General features: G+C 33.6%; 1 protein-coding gene and 1 long non-coding RNA gene across 2 annotated transcripts in view; one reads left to right on the forward strand and one right to left on the reverse strand.

Annotated features, from left to right (window-relative positions):
- The window catches only part of LOC128158409 (slowpoke-binding protein-like), a 48,757-nt gene that overhangs the window by 17,476 nt on the left and 10,912 nt on the right, over nucleotides 1-20,369 (forward strand). The gene's annotated exons all lie outside the window — the stretch shown is intronic.
- Nucleotides 1,828-17,237, reverse strand: LOC128158411 (uncharacterized). Its single transcript, XR_008239981.1, has 2 exons — nucleotides 16,776-17,237; nucleotides 1,828-2,128 (listed from the first exon to the last, which is right to left on the reverse strand). It is a non-coding gene; the product is annotated as an uncharacterized LOC128158411 (long non-coding RNA).

Here is a 20,369-nt window from a genome sequence, read left to right on the forward strand (position 1 = left end):
CTAATTTAAAATAGTATCCATGCTATCTGCCCATGGTGAATAGTCATCAATATTTACAATATTTAACCAAAAAATAGCTTTTAAAAATATTTGAAAAGGTAAAAATTGTAAAAACCCCAGCGGGATTCGAACTCATGACTTACAGGTTCCTAGTAACCCTCTAACCCACTGTGCTAAGGAGTTATGTGACCATTTTTGAAAAGAAACTACATGTACTTATATAATTACACTTTATTTTATTGTTTATTTCGATAAACAATACGTCACAACATGGAAGTGTCCCATATCACCTTAAACTCGGAACACCTCTGACCTAATAAGATCGCATCATTAAATACAAAGTTTGATTTAACTCTAATTTGTTTATCATCAAGAAATTGTGCATCGCTGACAACTAAAGTTTTCTTCTGTATAATGAAATACCAATTAACTGACTATTCGGACAATAGCAAGTTTATTGTCCCACTCCACAGCAACTATTTCCCTTGGCTTTGCCTCATTAAATAGTTGCTGTCTTTGGGGACAGTAAACTTGCTATTGTCCTCATACCCAGTAAATACTAAATAGGCATATAATATCCCATCCACCTACATTTCATGTTATATAACCTCCCGTTTGTAACCTTCAATTTCACTGTAAAGTCAACATATCTGTCATAGCCGCAAGTTTCACAATTTATTTCTGCTTCTCATGTACTTAAAATCAGGGGCCTTAATATTGCTTACCAATTCCAACAAGAGACATCCCTCTAACTATTGATAATCATTAAAATTCATTTCATGAATCTACGCAACAATGATAAACCTTCAAGTACAGTCACTCTCAATTTTACAAAAATATTGACGGTACTTTATCCGAAACTGTTCCTTGTACCTTTAACTTAGTACACTAACATTTTTATGAAAAGACTAAGAAAGCTAATGCAATTCTGAGAAAAAGAATACCACATATTGCCAATTCCATTGAGGTTTAATAAAAATATGGCCATTTAAGTGAACCCACCATTTCCAATTTCCTTTAGTAAACACAGATTTACAGGGTTCTCCATAGTAAAACATCTTTACCTGACCTTTTAGAGGTCAACTTTTGTTCAACCACCTTTAAAAAGAAACCTTATTCAATACAACATACCCCTACATGATATAATCATGATAAAAGCTTCACATCACTTAGAAATACCCTTACATGTATACCCCCCCCCCCCCCCCCAATCTTTTGATTTTCATAAAAAGTCATGGTTTGAAATGTTTTACCTAATTTTATGAAACGTGTGGCAATTTCCTTGAGTAATTTCTCACACATATGAAAACAATCATCAATGATTCTAAAATTTGATCTTTATTTGTTTATTGTATGATTTGTACCATTTTAATTAACAAATAGACAGCTGTCCTGCTTGTGATTTCTTGTTTTCATGAAAAAAGTCATATTTAGTGAATATCTAATCTATTCTGATTTCTAGTCTCCTTCTAACCATGCTAAAACAGTAAGTTACAACCTACAAGTTAGACATCTGCCTTAAATTAAAATTAAATTCAAACACACCCAGGTAGCTGGAGACAGATCGAGTTGATTTCAATGAAAAATTTTCAAATTTGACATGTTTTTCTACTTTTTTTTATGCATATATACCTTAGAAAGGTAGAAAGAGGTTGTTTCTTGTTCATTTCAAAAGTAATTATCATAGCAGATGTTATTTCAAAGTCAAATGTACATTAACATATCCTACATGTAATCTTAATGCAGACAATTAAATAGAGGGGGGGGGGGATTTTTCAATTATGTAAACACATCTAAATATCTTTATGAAATAAAAAATAAAGGAAACATAATTGCATACTTTTATTGAAAAACAAATTTTCACAGCAATTATGAATTTCTTTATAAACAGCCTTAATTTTGTTTTCATAATTTCTTATCAAACACAAACCACAACATGGCATGATGCTTTCTTCAAGTTCCATTATTGTTTATGCATTATCGGATTTAATTTGAATTACCGGTAAATAGTCTGTAGAACACAAGGAATATGCATGTGGATAGAGGTGACAGGTTAATCTCAGGAGCTGACCCACAAGAATCAACAGGTACCGGTAAAAGCCATGTGGTAACAAGAGTCTGTTTTGAGCTGAAATAAAAAAAAAATAATAATTAGCTGTGTTTACATACATGTACTAGTAATAGCTGTGTTTACATTAACATATGCATAGTATTTCTGGAAAAAATACACTGACCATGCAGTGTAATAGGTATGACATATCCCAATACATGACATAACATTTAGGCAGTACAAGATCAAAAATTTGCATATCAAGTCATAATATAATATTAAAAAATTTTCATAGGTATAAACACTTATCAAATTGAGAGAGAGAGAGTTTGAGAGAGAGAGAGAGTTTATTACCGTACTTGTAGTGCAACAGTCAATATTTCAATTCGTAAATTACAAACGAATATTACCCACCAAACAGCGTCAAAGTACATGTACTGGTATTAGCTTCTGGTATACCATTTTTTATCAATTCTACTGTGTTTTTTTTTTTGCAAATAAATTTAGCAAGGGTTTTTGCTTATTTTCTTATAAATTACATGTTTTAAAAACAATACTATGTGTAATAAGCATAAAACATGTAAGAGTAAACTTAATGAAGAATTTTTAATAGATTATTTTTCACAGAATGTGGTACATTACATGTATGTCAATCTTTATAAAACTAGCGTATATTTCGTGCGCCATAAATTGCAAGTTTTTTGTAAATATCATTTACTTGCATGATAGGTATATATGGTCTAACCAAAATTTTCTTCACAAAGCTACAGCTGTATGTACCACATATATGTTTTGTCACAAGTATACATTTAAAAAAAAACAACCCCAAATTCCAACAGTTGAAATAAACTCAACTCATTCTCTGATAAGTTCATTGTGTTTTGTGCGTGCATATCTTATTTGTCTGCTGCAACAGCAGCCAATCAGCGGTAAGCTGAATCCACAAAAAAGAAAGTTTGTGTTTTAGGAGCGGGTAAATTGTTTATGCGACACTGTCAAGAAAACCACACCAAATAATAACAGGAAACATAAATATTCACTTATATGTATTGTGTTGTAAAGTAAAGGTTTTTAACACTTATTGCATCTTGCAAAACATGTGATGACCTTAATCATCTGTCATATATCTGATATACATGTAATATGTAAAAGATGGGAGAAATAACGACGGAACAAACTGGGATTCGAACCTGGCCCTCTGAATCTCTAGTCAAGTGCTCTACCAACTGAGCTACATGTATCTGGCACCGGTATTCAAACCAGTCTGACCGTCACATTCCTTCCCCCTTAAATGATCTTCACCCTCGAAGATCACCCCTGGCAGGAGTTAACCTGTTAGTTCCAGGGGTTGGTCACAGCACCAATATTGTAACAGGATGGGAGAAATAATGAAGGACCAAACCGGGATTTGAACCTGGGCCCCCTGAATCTCTAGTCAGGTGCTCTACCAACTGAGCTTTCTGGCACTGGTATTCAAACCGGTCTGATCATCACATATATAAAGAATTATTTTAAACAATGTTGTTCAATAAAAAATAACACGCGCAGCCTTCAGTTTTTGTCTGTAATTAATCAATATTGGCGTGCGATCAGTTCTCGCCGAGTACCATTTCTCACCAGTGCATTGTTACGTCATTTTATCAACACATAAAATTATATACGAAAATATGATGTTACAGTGCACCAGCGAGAAATGGTCCTCGACGAGAACTGCTCGCAGGCCAGTACTGCCAGTAGTCAGATTAAAAAAAGAGAATAAAAAATTACATTTAAAACACTAGAGCAAAGCTCGTTGCAAAGCAACGAGTGGGTCTTCCGTTAATGTCGGAAGTAAAGCTGGAAAATCCTGAAAGAAGCAGAGCTCTTAAACCAATCACAAATGTAACTAAAATAAAAAGATGAAAAAATCGAATTATTCCTGGTACGACTTAACAAAATACGAATTATTTTAAGTACGACTTAACAAAAACCTTTCCGATTTCAAGAACGACTTAACAAAAAAAATCCGAATCTGTTCAAGTACGACTTAGCAATTATTTTTGGTACGAGTTAATTTTACTTTAAACATTACGCTATTTTTTAAACCAAGGACGCGGAATCAAAATTTCCGGAAAAATCAATTTTTAAACCCCAATTACTCTGTAATGCATCGTCCGATTTTCAAACGGATTTCAGTGTTAGATTCAGATTATTAAGCTCTACCAAATACATATATTTTTTTTATTTGATCAAAAAATTTAATTTTTCGAAAAATTTGAATCACTTCCGGTTTCGACCGGAAGTGACAGATTTTCATTTCTCGGCCCTATTACATAAGTAAAATGACAAATGTAAAATCGGAATGAAATGACAAAATGACTTTTTAAATTTTTTTTTTAAATGACGTAACGTAAAAACGGAAAGGTCGTTTTCAAAGAAACTTTAGGATCTTATATTAGAGGCATAATAGTTGCACATAATCTCTCAAAGTTTCATTTCAATCGGTTATAAACTTTTTGAGTTATAAAGCCGAAAAGGAGTCAGATACAAAAGATGTCACCTTTGACCTTCCAAACTGTGTGCTTGTTGCACCATCAAATGTCAGAAACTTAGCAATGTAAAGTTTATTATATTTCTGTGAATATTTCCTATGTAAAATTACAATGAATAAACATGCTATTCCATCTAACTGTGAAATAGTTTCTATGCTATCTGTCCATGGTGAATAGTCAACGAAAGTATTCACCGGCAGCATTCGATTTCCCTTTTTTAAACTCGGAACACCTCTGGTATAATCCGATCACAGCATTAAATTCAAAGTCCGATAATTCTAATTTGTTTATCATCAAGAAATTCTGCATGGCCAACAAATTAAGTTTTCTTCAGGATAATAATTAATATATCTATATCTATTTACTGACAGAAAGACAGACTAAGACTGTTGTGTTGTGTGAGGATGACAGACAGTTTATTGTCCTCCTCAACAGCAACTATTTCACTTGGCTTCGCCCATGAAATAGTGGCTGTCTTGGAGGACAATAAACTTGCTATCATCCTCATACCAAGTGAATAGGTATATAATGTCCCATCCACATAAATTTCGAGTTATATAACCTCCCATTTGTAACTTGCAATTTCACAGTGTAAAGTCAACACAACAGTCTTAGCCGCAAGTTTCACCATTCAATTCTCATATCAATATTAAACATTAGGGGTTTTCATATTGCATACCAATTCCAACAAGGGAAATCCCTCTAATGATGATCATTAAAATTCATTTTATGAATCTTAGCAACACTCATAAGCCTTCAAGTACAGCATCTCTTAAGGTGGCTCAAAACACCTTGAAATATTTTCTCAAATCAGCAGAAAATTACTTGATTATGATAGATATCATAATTGATAAGAAGTGTTTAAGTCAAAAAGGCAAAAAATGTGCAAATTTGGATGAACAATTACATTTTCAAAAATTTAATTCAATAAACAGTAACAAAAGCTCCAGGCGGACTAAAACTCAAACGGTTTAGAAACCCAATACTTTAACCATTAAGCTATGATGGTATACAACCCAATCGAACGATATTAAGTGTTCAACAAAACATTTAAATCGCCATCTTGTGAAGTAGTCACGTCTTAAAAAGTATAAGTCTAGGTGTAGTGATGTACCTTAATTTTACAAAAATATTAACGGGTACTTTATCCGAATCGTCCCTTGCTACCTATAACTTAGTACATTTTATGAACAGATGTCTTTGTCTTAGAATAAGAAAGCTAATGCAATTCTGAGAAAAAAGTATACCACATATTGACAATTCCATTGAGGTTTAATAAACATATGGCCATTTAAGTGAACCCACCATTTCCAATTTCTTTTACTCAACACAGGTTTACAGGGTTCTCCATAGTAAAACATCTTTACCTGACCTTTTAAAGGTAAATTGTTGTTCAACCACCTTTAATAAGAAACCTTATTCAATACAACATACATCTACATGATATTATCTTGATAAAAGCTTCACATAACTTAGAAATGCCCTTACATGTATACCCACCCCCTATCTTTTGATTTTCATAAAAAGTCATGGATTGAAATATTTTGCCTAATTTTCTGAAACTTGTGGCAATTTCTATGAGTCATTTCTCACACATGTTTGAAAACAATCATCAATGATACTAAAATTTGATCTTTTTATGTTTCTTGAATGAGTTGTAGCATTTTAATAAATAAATAGACAAGTATTCCTGCATGTGATTTCTTTTTTCCATGAAAAAAAGTAAGCTAACAATCATATTTATTAAAAATCTAATCTATTCTGGTTTCTTGTCTCTTTTTAACCATGATAAAACAGTAAGATCAACAAGTTCAACATCAGCCTTAAATAAAATTAAATTCAAACACACCCGGGTAGCTGGAGGCGGAGGAGAATTCCATTAAAAATGTTCAAATTTGACATGTTTTTTTCTACTTTTTTTATGCATATATACCTTAAAAGGATGAAAATAGATTGTTTCTTGCTCATTTCAAAAGTAATAATCATTGCTGGTGTTATTTAAAAGTCAAATGTACATTTACATATCCTACATGTAATCTTAATGGAGAAAACTGGAAAGAGTTGGGTGATTTTTCAACTATGTAAACACATCTAAATATCTTTATAAAATAAAAAATGAAGGAAATATAATTGCTTACTTTTATTGAAAAACAAATTTTCACAACAATTATATTTCTTTAAACAGCCTTAATTTTGTTTTTCATAATTTCTTATCAAACATGAACAAACCACAATAGGACATGATGCTTTCTTAAAGTTCCATTATTGTTCATGCATTATCCGATTTAATTTGAATTACCGGTAGATAGTCTGTAGAACACAGGGAATATGCATGTGGGTAGAGGTGACAGGTTAACCTCAAGAGCTGAAACCACAAGAATCAACAGGTAAAAGCCATGTGGTAACAAGAGTCTGCTTTAAGCTGAAATGAAAAAAAAAAAATTAGCTGTGTTAACATACATGTACTTGTAATAGCTGTGTTTACATTAACATATACATAATATTTTTGGAAAAAATACACTGACCATGCGGTGTTATAAGTACCGTATGACATATCCAAATACCGGTATATGACATTAACATTTAGCCAGTACAAAAACAAAAATGTGCATATCAAGTCATAATATCATACCATTAAAATAATTTCTTGGGTATAGACATATCAGATTGGGAGAGAGCGAGAGCAGGAGTGAGAGAGAGAGTTTGTTTTACTTGAAGTGCGACAGCAATATTTCAATTCATAAACTACAAAGGAATATTACCAATCCAAACATGCAGTGTCAAAGTATAAGCTTCTGGTACGTGTATACCATGTTTTGTCAATTCTACTGGGATTTATTGCGAATAAATTTAGCGAGGGTTTTTTTTTCTTACGAATTACATGTTTTAAAAACAATACTATGTATAATGCGCATAAAAATGAGGGATTAATAATACATGCTCATTTTAAAATTCAATGCACTTTGGATTTCTTTTACAAGATCAAGATATTTTTGTCACAAAATTAAGTTGCCCTCTGACAGTTTCAGTCTTTGCCAAGATTAAAAGAGAGAGAGAGAGAAAGAGAGAGAGAGAGAGAGAGAGAGAGAGAGATCTGAGGCACATGCAGTAAAAATTATTTACATGCTATGTAGATGTGATATGCATGTAAAGCTTACCTAAAATGAATCAATATGTATAAAAGATAATCTAATCTCTCAAATTACAATGATTCTGTGAAATACTTATATCTTGAGAGGACTGTTTAATAGATATCATGGAACATTGACCTAAATTCTGAGCTTGATATAATTTGAAATTTGAGACTTTTCATCTCGCACTCTGTTTTACATGCCTGTTACACAAGCAATAACCATATATAACAGAGAGCGAGACAAAAGGTCTAATTTTAATTAGATTGAATATTTACTTTGTCAAATATATTTATTTAATTAAACACAAGCATGAGTTTTTTAATTTAAAAATTAAGTGAAGGCGATATGGTAAAGATCTGCTATATTTAAATATTTAGGGTAAAGTTATCATCATGCAAACATGCACTCTAATTACAACATTCTATTCTTGTGTACCTTAGGACTCCCACCGCTTTTAATTTTAAATTCTTCATGCAATTTACTACTGATATCCTCTCTTCACTTGCCTCGGATAGTCTTTTAAACACCATCACCAGTCCCGTAAATTCATGTGGTCCATTTTGTTTACATGTAAAAATGGCGACTCTCGATCTCGATGTAAATTCAACATACTTGATTTTCCGAGGTCGGTAGCGTGTTTTGGAGAAAGTCTGAGGCAAATAAAGAGTCGATATCAGTAGTAAATTGCATGAAGAATTTAATGGTACTAATGTTTTCACAGAATTTGCGTATAAATAAGGTAAATCAGTCCAAAACTAGCGCACGTTTTTCTGCGCAATAAATATACATGTACAATTTTTTCAATGGGTGGCCCTGTAGCTCTCCGGTCTGTCAATATTTTTTTCCCGGAGAGCTACAGTTCTGCAGCTACCGTGAAAATACACTGGACAGATAATATTCCGAGATTCCGCTGACTCTAACGCCCGCTTTTATATTGTGATGTACTTCAAAAGCGGAGGTAAGAGTCAGAGGAATCTCGGATTAGATTGAAAAGTGCAAATACTTTGAAAAGAAAAAGTCAATACGACATACCCTGTATTGAAACATACCTTTATAATCTGTCATACGTTAGTAGAGCTGAAATTTCCACTATCGACGTCTTGCAGGCCATGCTTCTTTTAAAAATGTAGACACACCGCTATCAGCTGTTTGTTCGCAGTCAAAACATGGCGAGTTGAAAATGGGAATCATACGATAATTATTTCGATTAAAACTAATAAAACTAATAAAAACTAACAACGTAATTATCGATCGAAATAATGAAATTGTATCGATAAACACTTTAATTAACTATTAAAAAACAGAGTCCGGTTTTATGACCTGCACGAATTGTTTTCAGCAGATGTTACTTTCAGTGTGAATTTTACACTATTTTTTAAACCAAGAACACGGAATAAAAATTTCCGGAAAAATCAATATTTAAACCCCGATATCTCTGCAATGCATCATCCGACTTGAAAACGAATTTCAGTTTTGTATTAAGCTTTGCAAACTCTACAATATGCATATAATTTTGTGTTTTATATATAGTTTAATTATCAGTACGAATTGTTTTCAGTAGAAATTACTTTCAGTGTGAAATTTGCACTATTTTTAAAACCAAAAACACGGAATCAAAATTTCCGGAAAGATCAATTTTTAAACCCCGATATCTCTTAAATGCATCATCCGATTTGAAAACGAATTTCAGTTTTGCATTTAGCTTTGCAAACTCTACAACATGCATATAATTTTATTATTCGCTCAAAAAAATGAAAATTCCGAAAAATTAGAATCACTTCCGGTTTCGACCGGAAGTGACAAAATAATTTTTTTTGTAAATTTGCCATAAGTAAATCCGCAGATTTACAATCACAGAGAATTTCAAGTCTTTATAAACAACCGTTTACGAGAAAAGTCCTGGACAAAATCACTTTTTGAAATTTTTAAAAATGACGTAACTAGAAAACGGAAGTGACTTAATGACTGAAAGTTTAAAATCTTCAAGGGACAAGTATTTAACATTATCCCTGAAAATTTCTTGAAAATCGGTTGAATAGTTTTTGAGATATAAAGCAAAAAAGAAGTCAGAAGGAAAAACAAGAAGAATAATAATAATAAAAAAAAACAATAGAATAACAAGAGGGTCTTCCGTTGAAAACGGAAGACTCTAATTAACAAGGACAATTTAAGTACACATCATAACTGCTAAACAAGAAAAATTATGTGAACTGGTAGAATAGTACGCATAGTTCTAACTTGTAACCTACATGTACAAGTACATGTACCGGGTACCCGTTGGTCTGCTAAACCTTTCTAATGATACAATGATTGGCATCATAAAGATATTAAAGTCATGTTTTAACTCTGAAGTCTGAAGTATACAATTTTATTTACTTGAAGTTATGTCTACTTCTGCACAAGAATATATGATATGTTTCTAATTAGACCCTGCTTTGAATTTTGAGTTGAAAATTCACAATCTGTTATTTTTTTAAATAGATAAATTCAGTTACCCTTTCCAGTCCCCCATGAACCTCGAGCGAGTCTAAACATCCATGAAACATGTAAAAATTACACGTTAGCCTAGTAAGCAAACACCCACCGCTGATACTAAAACATGTCCCACGGGGAAAACAAGTCCCACGTAAGTCCCACGTAAGTCCCACGGCAAATGCGGCTATATATCGATATAATTATGATTGATTATGATTAAATGTGATAAAATAATATTAATTCACACAACAAAATATTTTTATAAGCTTTTATTACGGATTTATCGACGAAAAATCAAAGATGTTGGTAAAGGTAGATAACTCGTACGTAGAATTCATACGGTAGCAGAAGAAATCTATATGCCCGCCGTTTAATTGATGGATAATCTTAATTTTCTCCAACAAAATAAAATCTAATAGCAGTAAAAAGTTGACTTTATATTCATTAATTAACACAAACTAAGTAAAAATCAGGTAAGTAGACAACTCATACCCAGAATGCATTCGCCCGCCGAGAAAAGAGCACTCTTGCCGCTTACCTGATGGGTTATTTTAATGTTTTATATTTTTTAACTTAAAAATGATCATATTAATACAAATTTTTTATTATGCCTGTCACTGAGGCTTTTATGATAAATTATAATACAGTGAAAGATTTAAGAACTAGTCTTTACGAAACACACAAGCCTGAAGGAATGTACATGTGTACGCTTAAATTACCCTTGTCGAATACCTACATGTACCTATATTAATGGATTTGATTTTTTCATTACCTTAGTTTTTTTTTTTAATCAACTGTACGTTGGAGGGTTGTTAGAAAACTTCGTGGACAGTGATTTACGGCAAAATTACTGTGAACTTTGTAGGATGGCGTATGTTTTATTAAATGACTACCATTTGAAATCTCTGTGATTCAAGTTGTAAACGTTTTTCCTATAAAAAAAAATAGTAGCATTCATATAAGAACCCTTTGGTCTCCATCGAAGATTTTCCTGCGTGCACACAAAATTAAATGACGGCCCGGTGCTCCAAGATGTCCATAAATATAACAGACGTCAAAGTTTTTTACTCATTTTTCAAGCGTTGCTCGTCCAAGTTCGGCGATAAAACGGTCAGAAATTCTTCAACTTAAAACTTTCATAAAATGACCCTCAGAAGTTATTGTGATGTCATATGAAATATCGTTTATTTTCATCCACTTCAACGGTACATTTTCTTAAGAAGGAAAAATGCGTACAAAATATAAAAAATTTAAAAAAACAAAAAAAATTTGACATGCTCCGTGAAGCATATTCATCAAATAATTAAGCTGTATATTTTTTATGGTGCATTTAAAACAAACAAATCGTTTCATATTTCTTAGAAAATAAAAGTTAAATCTGAAAAGTTTCGCTAGTATCATGTAAATAGTCCGCTCACAAGTCAACTTGTCCGCGAACTTTTCTAATAAACCCTCGTATACATGATTATTATTAATATTAAAACGTAATAAAAACCATCCGTTCATCCAGAATATTTTTGAGGGATATATTCAGGTTTGTTAAGGGAGGGGATCGAGGAAGTTTAAAAAATTTGATTTGTTCCACGGGGGGCGGAACTCCAACCCCCCCTCCCCCACCCCCGAATCCCATCTAGATTAAGCTCATGAAAAGTATGTGATCGAAAATCATCTACAAAGCCAAAGAAAAATTCTTACATCTTCTCCAAGTTTTTCAAGATGTAAACAGTTACTAACATTGTACAGAACTGATTGTGTATATACGAAAATGTGCGTGCACTTTGCTTTAAACGTATATTCTTTCTCCGTATAAATTTACTAAAATTATGAGGAGAACAAATAATTATAAACTGGAATGCTTACACAAGTACGTTAGCCTGTTCTTTCTCATATCTAGATCTAAGACTTTCATTGCCTAGTTCACCAAAATATATGTAAATCTTCAAGTCCTGATTTTGTTTCTAAAAACAAATATTACATACGTCATTCATAAGACTGTAGCAAAATTTTACATCGCATGATATCAATGTAACGAATGTAACCGGGTATATTTTGGTTTCAATTTTCAATGGAGGAAAAAAAAAGCACCCGGTTCAATGTTTAACGTTGTAAAATGATTCAACTCAATGACATGGCAATCTTCTTGGTTATTATATGTCTGGTCTGTTTCGTAAATAATAATGAATTATACTTTCCTTTACAAAAACAATTTTGTTTTTCTGTATTTTATAAGCTTCTTGAAGTTAGTAACACACATGTTTAAATGTTTATGGTTATGAATGTACTATAGAAATTATATTAAGTTTGACTAGTTAAAACACTGATGGCTTATAATATTTTTTGATTAAGTGTTCAGTGTAAGTGTACATGAGATATATAAGGATTGAGTGTTATTCGTCTTCAATTTCATATAGATTACATAAAGATTACATATAAGTTTTAATTGGGTGTCAGAAACTTTGATAATTGTGTTGCATGTAGCGACCTTGCTCTATCAACGGGAATAATAAAAGTGGACTGCATAGTATTTTGAAACATAACTTTTTTGTGTTTCGTAGATCTACTCGTTCATAACTGTTATTTTTCCTAGTCACCTAAAACATTTGAGAGAGAGAGAGAGAGAGAGAGAGAGAGAGAGAGAGAGAGAGAGAGAGAGAGAGATGGGGTGGGGGTTGTGTACACGGTGTGCTTCACGGTCGTCTCCCAATATACAGGTAGGTAAAGGTCTATTGTGTCTTAAGCGACAAAAAAAACCGTTCAATTCACACAGAATATACAAGAAACTAACACGTGTATATATACACGTGTATAGGTAGAGCCAACGATCACCAATCATCTTTGGACATGTAGCCCCCCCCCCTTCCACTAGCCCCAAATATTATAGTAAAGTAGTGAAGGGAATAATGAGCAAGTTATTTTGTAATTAGTACATGATTTATAGAGATAAAAAAATACATTAATCAACGTGTTCGTGTTCAGATTGTGACAATGGTCCCGCTTCTTTTTTTTTCTTTCTTTTTTTCTTTTTTTATACAAAACTCTGTGTGTAACCGTTTGAGGGAAAGTGAAGTGAATGATTGTTTGTCGTATGAAAAACATATGCACATGTCAATAAATACATGTATATACATTAAAAAATCAATAATATTTGGTAATGCAGCCATGCATTATTCTTGCATTATTCTTGACTTTCTTTTTATCAGGGACGTATATACTTAGTATATACGTCCCTGTTTTTATCAAATGTAAAACATTTCTCGACCTTCGATTCATTCTGTTCAGTGTGATTCATTAAAATTGTCGGAATGACATTTTGCTTTTCGAACATTTAGAATGTGAATGTTGCAGTGGAACTCTTACCGACTCGCTACAAAAATATTAAAATATGTCTATCAGTTTGAAAATGATTGATATATTGGCACAGATTTTTTGTGCATGTCCTATAGCTATTTATTTATTTATTTATTTTCCTACACACTCAATCCCGTTTGCTTGATAATTTTCTCTATACATGTATTTTAATTGTATTGAAAAAATACATGTACTAGAACAGTTAAACGCAGGTTCAACTACATATATATATATAAGTATTTTTCTCTCTCGATGTTTGTATGGTTTTTCCGTTCATGAAGAGAGAAAGAAAGAGAGAGAGATGGATGGAGAAGACGGAGAAAGAGATGAAGTGAAAGAAGGAGGGAAGACAAAGAAAGAGAGAAAGAAATCCATGTTTATAAATATACATACTTGTATACATATACGCTTGTGTGATTCTAGCAGTTATTATGAATAATTCGATAAAATAAGAAGTCGAAAACATTTATTTCAGTAGAAAGTTACTTTTAACATATGTATAGATTTCCATAGGTTTCCGAATAATTTGGGGGAATATAATGGAAATCTCGAGAAAAAAGCTTGATTCCTTGCTGAAAATTGACAAGCAAACAACTATATATTTATACCTGTTTTCAAAGCCTTCTCTTTAATCATAAGGGTTTCGAAAAATATGACGATCTCCGCTGGTTTCTATTTTTGAAATACGATTTGTCATTCATTATGTAGAAAAAAAACATTTAAAACAGAGTTGGTCTTTAGACCCAAAGATCGTGGAACAGTCTCGTGAACGGTAAGCTGCCGTAGACTAGAATGTTCTTGCTGACAATAACAATTTAATAACAATACATGTATATGTTAGTATAACTCATGAACTTCCATCAAATATTTTTTTCAGTCATCATTCTTTTTTTTTCTTTTTTTTTTTTGGAGTAGATGCAAGATTTTTTCTTTGACTTTTAGGAAGATTTTCACCACTAACAGACTTTTCATGAGCTGATCTAGATGGGATTTGGAGGATGGGGTGGAATCCCCCCCCCCTGGAAAAAAAATCAAATTTCGTAAATTTTCATCGTAAAATGACCAAAAATATGCCTCGACCCCCTCCCCCGACAAACCTGAATACCCCCCCCCCTACCCCCCCCCCCCCCCAAAAAAATACTCTGAATGAACGCATGGTTCTGTCCTGTTGTAAATTTTGAATTTACAGGGTGGGTGTACGAGAGTTGTCCAACAAGTTCGTGGACAGTCGCGTTTTTTGTCATTTTAAATGGGTTTATTTATACATATTGTATATCTAAATTTTTGTCATAAAATTTCAAAATCAATCTAAAGTGGTTTTGACTGTTTTCCTTAGAAATAAAGTAAAATTTTGATGTATCAAAGGGTCGCGGAATTTACGCACGGCCCAGCGTAAAAATTGTCTAAATTTTGCAATTGAGTTTTTAGATATGAATATTTACAGTTTTTATAAAATATTTCAAAACTTCATAATCTTCTATTGTGATGTAGTCTGTATGGTGTACGTCATTTTCATACGTCGTTTGAAAATATTCTCAAACCAGTAGAGGACTTTTAAAAGATATTGCGGCAAGAATATGTCTTTAAAAACTTCTGAAAAAGCGACGTTATCTGACCTCACGGAACAGCGCGCCATCATAAAAAAGTGTTTCGGCTGAGGTAAAAAAACAAACGATTGAGGAAGCAGGAAAAACATCAAAATAGTTTGAGTTTACTTATTCATAAGTGGCACAAGTGATATTTTGATGGAATATGCGATTGTACCCTCTGACCGAACGGTGAATGCGGCATATTACTCTTAGGTAGACCCAGGACTACGACCTTATAGAAACGTCGTTATAACTCAATGTCAGACTGGGCCGTGCGGCCTATATAGGCAAAGTATATACATCGATAACTCCATTACAAAAATGTACATTGCTCAGATTTTTATACATATGCATATTATACTCTTTATTACAATATTATAATCCTTTCCTGATAATGGTGCTGTTATTTTGAATAAAATTACATGTGTCCACGAACTCATGGGACAACCCTCGTAAATACAAAATTTCCAACATGTGTAAATTTTGTATTTAAACCCACCCAGTAAATTCAGAATTTACAACATGACAGTTCTTAGAGAGAACAGAACTGGGTCAAACTTAAAAGGAGTGATATATGGACTATATAAAACTCATATCACCCAACTCCATGTAATATAATAAATTAATCTCAGCAATAAGTAAACTTCTCTTCTGAACATAATCATAAGGCAAAATGTTAACTTTACAGCCATCTGAAATAATTTACAAATAAAATGACATAACTATAAATGGCAGGCGTGCATTTTAAATCCACAGTCATAAGATTTCTGTGTTAAGAGTTTTCCCTTTATTTTGAAGTCATTCGCGCTTTTTTTTTTTCTAAATTTGCGTAAAGAAATTAATAATTTTATCAATGCATTTTTTAGTACAATGAAATAAAAGACTAACATACAAAAAAAAAAAAACAACAAATAAATAAAATAAAAAAATTAGCAATTAGTTGTTAAGATTATGGATTCTGCGTAATTTTTTTTTTTACTTTCATGATTTTTACTAATTTAGTGAGTGTTAATCAATAAATGTGGTATTTTTTTTTTATCAATATTAATATGATCATTTTTTAAGTTAGAAAATAAAAGTAAAACATTAAGATCGCCCATCAGGTAAGCGGCAGGTGTGCTCTTTTCTCGGCGGCGAATGCATTCTGCGTAGGAGTTGTCTACTTACCCAACTTTTACTTAGTTTGTGTTATTTAATGAATATAAAGTCATTTTTTTTAAATTGCTATTAGATTTTATTTTGTTAAAGAAAATTTGAATTATCCATCAATAAACGGCGGGTATACAGATTTCTTCTGCTGTCGTATGAATTCTACGTACGAGTTATCTATCTTTACCAACATCTTTGATTTTTCGTCGATAAATCCGTAATAAAAAATTATAAAAATATTTTGTTGTGTGAATTAATATTATTTTATCAAATTTAATCATAATCAATCATAATTATATTGATATATAGCCGCATTTGCCGTGGGACTTACGTGGGACTTACGTGGGACTTGTTTTCTCCGTGGGACTTGTTTTAGTATCACCCAACACCCACACCATAACAAAAACAAACAGTGTGCACGTACTTACATGTACATCTATACTATATACTAAATTTTAACTTTAACTTTTTTAAACTTTAAAAGGAGTAAAAGCCTCACCTTCTTCAGTAACATCCACATAAATCACACACTTTAATGTCCATCTTTTCCCCTTTATTACTCGTAGCTTATCAACGGCTGATCGTCGACAGAAGTGTGGCTGTCAGAATTTCCTCGTAAACGATTCACACGAGAAAAATATCCTCCTTAAACAAATATGTAGTATTGTTCCCTGTGCATGTTCATATGTTTCACAGTAAATTGAAAATGCATTTGTACGTCGAAAGAATACACAACTTCTCTTCTGCATTACGGCTCTCTCTTTTCTACAATGCCGTTCGTTACTGTTTACATTCGGCGCGCGCGCGGGGGTTACAAACAGGGGCGCCCCGACAAATAGTTGCACATAGAACGTTAAAATAATGTGTGTTCATTGAATTCATAAATGATATAGATGAAAAAAAATGAAATTGAATCACAACTATTTATCTAAGACGCAACACAACGTAATGCAGTATATGCCTGGGCCTTAAAGTGGCATTTCTATGTAGACAAATTAACTCGTTCATGTAACGTTACGATTCACACATATTTGTTTTATGAAATTTGAAAAAAATAGGGCACAGAACTTTTTAAATTTGATACCAAATGACATTATTTAATATATTAACAATAACTGAATTAATTTTTTTTCATAAAATGATAACGATTTTTGCTATCAGAAAAATACGTGTATGAGCTGCTGACCCCTAATTATAGGGGCCAGCCCTTTTTTCTTAATTTTAAATGAAAGCTCTCGTTATTCTAAACAACTTTTGTTCTATATGTATTAACAAAATATTTTTAGTTTAAAGGTTATAATACAAAAAGCAACAAAATTTCAGCCCCGAAAAAATCTTAAACTTTGGCGACAAATAGCTCAAAAACTAACAAAGAAATTACCAAAATTTTCATGCCAGCAAAACTATAAAATGTTACCGACAATTTCGCCAAATTTCATGCATCTATCATCTGTAGTTCCCGAGATCAACTCTGGACAAAAGACCCCCCAATTTTCAATTAAAGGGCAATAACTCATAACCGGAAGTAAATTTTAAAGATTTGAAAAAAACGTCTAGAGATATTAATATCATCTACATACCCTGAAAGTTTCATAGCAATCATACAAAAAATGTTCGAGAAATCTCGTGCACAAAATTTGCGGGAAAAAAAAAAAAATAATAATAAGAAACAGTAGAATAACAGAAGGGTTTTCCGTTGAAAAACGGAAAACCCTAATAAAAAGAAACCGAAGAAAAACAAAAGGGTCTTCCGTTGGAAACGGAAGACCCTAAAAATTCGGGAGAGGGGGGTCAAAACAAAGAAGATATAAGCATACCTGAGATCCTGGTTAATCAGAAACTTCGTTTTTCATTTTACTTTAACAGAATCGAGTTTCTCAACATTAATCATTTCTATCTCTCATAGAATACATATATTACCGTTCTAATTGCTTATTATTGCCATTGTTTACAACAGCGATGTAGAGCAAAATCAATACCGGGTATCTAAAACGCTTTGTAAAAGTCGAACCAATATTGTAAAATCCGTATTATGACGTAGTGCGATACTTGGACTACTTTAAGAAGATAAATGAATCACAAAAATACAAGAAATAACATAAATGGGACAAATTTAATATTTTTCCATGAAAACGGTACTTGTTCAAAATTGCTCAGCCTTTAATATATTTTTTTACAAAGCAGCATATTTTATTCTGTATCATATTTTATTTTTTATTGGCTGAATAATCCCCCAAAACTGGGTGATGTTCAGTTATTCCTCAATTACTATCTGCCTCAATGTATAGTTAGATGTGTATGTAGTAAATGTAGAATTGTGTATCAATTATGACCTAAGCTAAATAAGCTTTTCACTTTGATCTGTTAGCTATTGTGTATCAATTATGACCCATCATGGATTAGCTTATCACTTTGATCTGTTAGCTATTGTGTATCAATTATGACCCATCATGGATTAGCTTATCACTTTGATCCTCACACACAAGGTGACCACACCCAAGCTACCCTCTAATTAGTAATTACCCCAAAGCTGGCCTATCTGACCAATTACAGGGATAGATCCACCAATCATTGACAGGCTTCTTAATTGATTAGACAAATTAACCAATCATAATACAGTTAAGATTTTCGCCAGCCAATGATATTTTTTGTTGGAACCCCAAGCTGAAATAAATCAGAATCCAGGCCTATATAAAGACCCAGCAAGCTGGCTGGTCATCATTCACCCATTGTGATCCAATCTTACCTATCACAGTGCTATTAATTACCTTCAATATAAGTCTTCATTAAGTCTACAAGTATATATTGTGCATTTGTTGATTAGTGTGTTGTGTGATACCGAAGTGCTCTATCAATGTGTTTGTGAAAAGGTGCTCTAGTGAAATCTTAGTGAAAAAGTGCTGTAGTGTCGGTAGTGTCTGTAGTGTGCTTCAGTGTTTGTTTAGTGATTCATTGATCCACCATGGCTTCTCGTTCTTCCTTCCCTGCCATCACCATCAACTTCACCACCACTCTTGAAGACATCATCAAGGCCACCATCTTTGACGACGCCCCACCCACCCCTGAATCCTCCACCAGCTCAGTCAACACCAGCATAGACACCAGTCAAGCAGAGACCAGATTCGACGAGTGCCTCACTTCCCTCTTCAGTGACCATCCCACACCAGAGAAATCCCACGACCTTCACTACGACCTCCTCCTTGCTCTTCAGTGTCTTCCTCCAACCAGTCCAAAGAAGATCTTCAGTGACAGCACCATCTCCTCCACAGAGATCTTCACTGCTCTCAAGTCCATCTTCCGCTCAGAAGCCGACTCTTCCACTCCTTCTGTGCTCATCAAGTCCGTCCAACCAGAGATTTCACCAGCCGACCGTGAACAACAACTTCTGCACAGATTCAAGACCCTCCGTTCCTTCCATCCCCAGGAGATCAACGACCTGTCTTCCTTCTTCAAGTACCAGAGTGCCCAGGTGGAGACTGACCGCTACTGTGCCCTTCACCAGAACTCCAACCAGCCCCTCCACATCAGAGAAAGCATCAACCAACACTACAACATTACCCACCATCGCATCATGGACGGTGTGGAGAGCAGTCTTCTGTTCCTGGAGGACAACCTTCCCACACCCCAACCCACACAGACCGTCCCCCCACCGCAACAGACCACCACCCAGAGCAACATCCGAAGCAGACCATCCCTGTCCCAGAAGGCCGTTCAGTTGATGGAAGAGTGGTACTACAGTCACCGAGATCACCCCTACCCACCCTCTCACATCATCCAGGACCTGGCCAGGAAAGGAGGAGTCAGGGAGGAGCAGGTCAAGAAGTGGTTCTCCAACAAGAGGAACAGAAGCCGGAGGTCATCAGGGGTCAACAAGAGGAGGGCAACCGGTGTCATCAAGAGTGTGCCCTGCTTCTGGTGAATGTGCTCTGTGATATCTGTGTGTGCTGAGTCTGTGATGTGTTTGTGCAAATCCTCAGTGTGACTCCTGTTTGTGAATGAGACAGTGCTTTGGGGTATATTAATCTGATGTTGGTGATTTTGGATATCCATATGAGTCTGTGATATGTGGTTTGTGTAATCCTTCTGTTAGCGG

Source organism: Crassostrea angulata, chromosome 8, assembly GCF_025612915.1.
Source record: "Crassostrea angulata isolate pt1a10 chromosome 8, ASM2561291v2, whole genome shotgun sequence".
Taxonomy (NCBI): domain Eukaryota; kingdom Metazoa; phylum Mollusca; class Bivalvia; order Ostreida; family Ostreidae; genus Magallana; species Magallana angulata.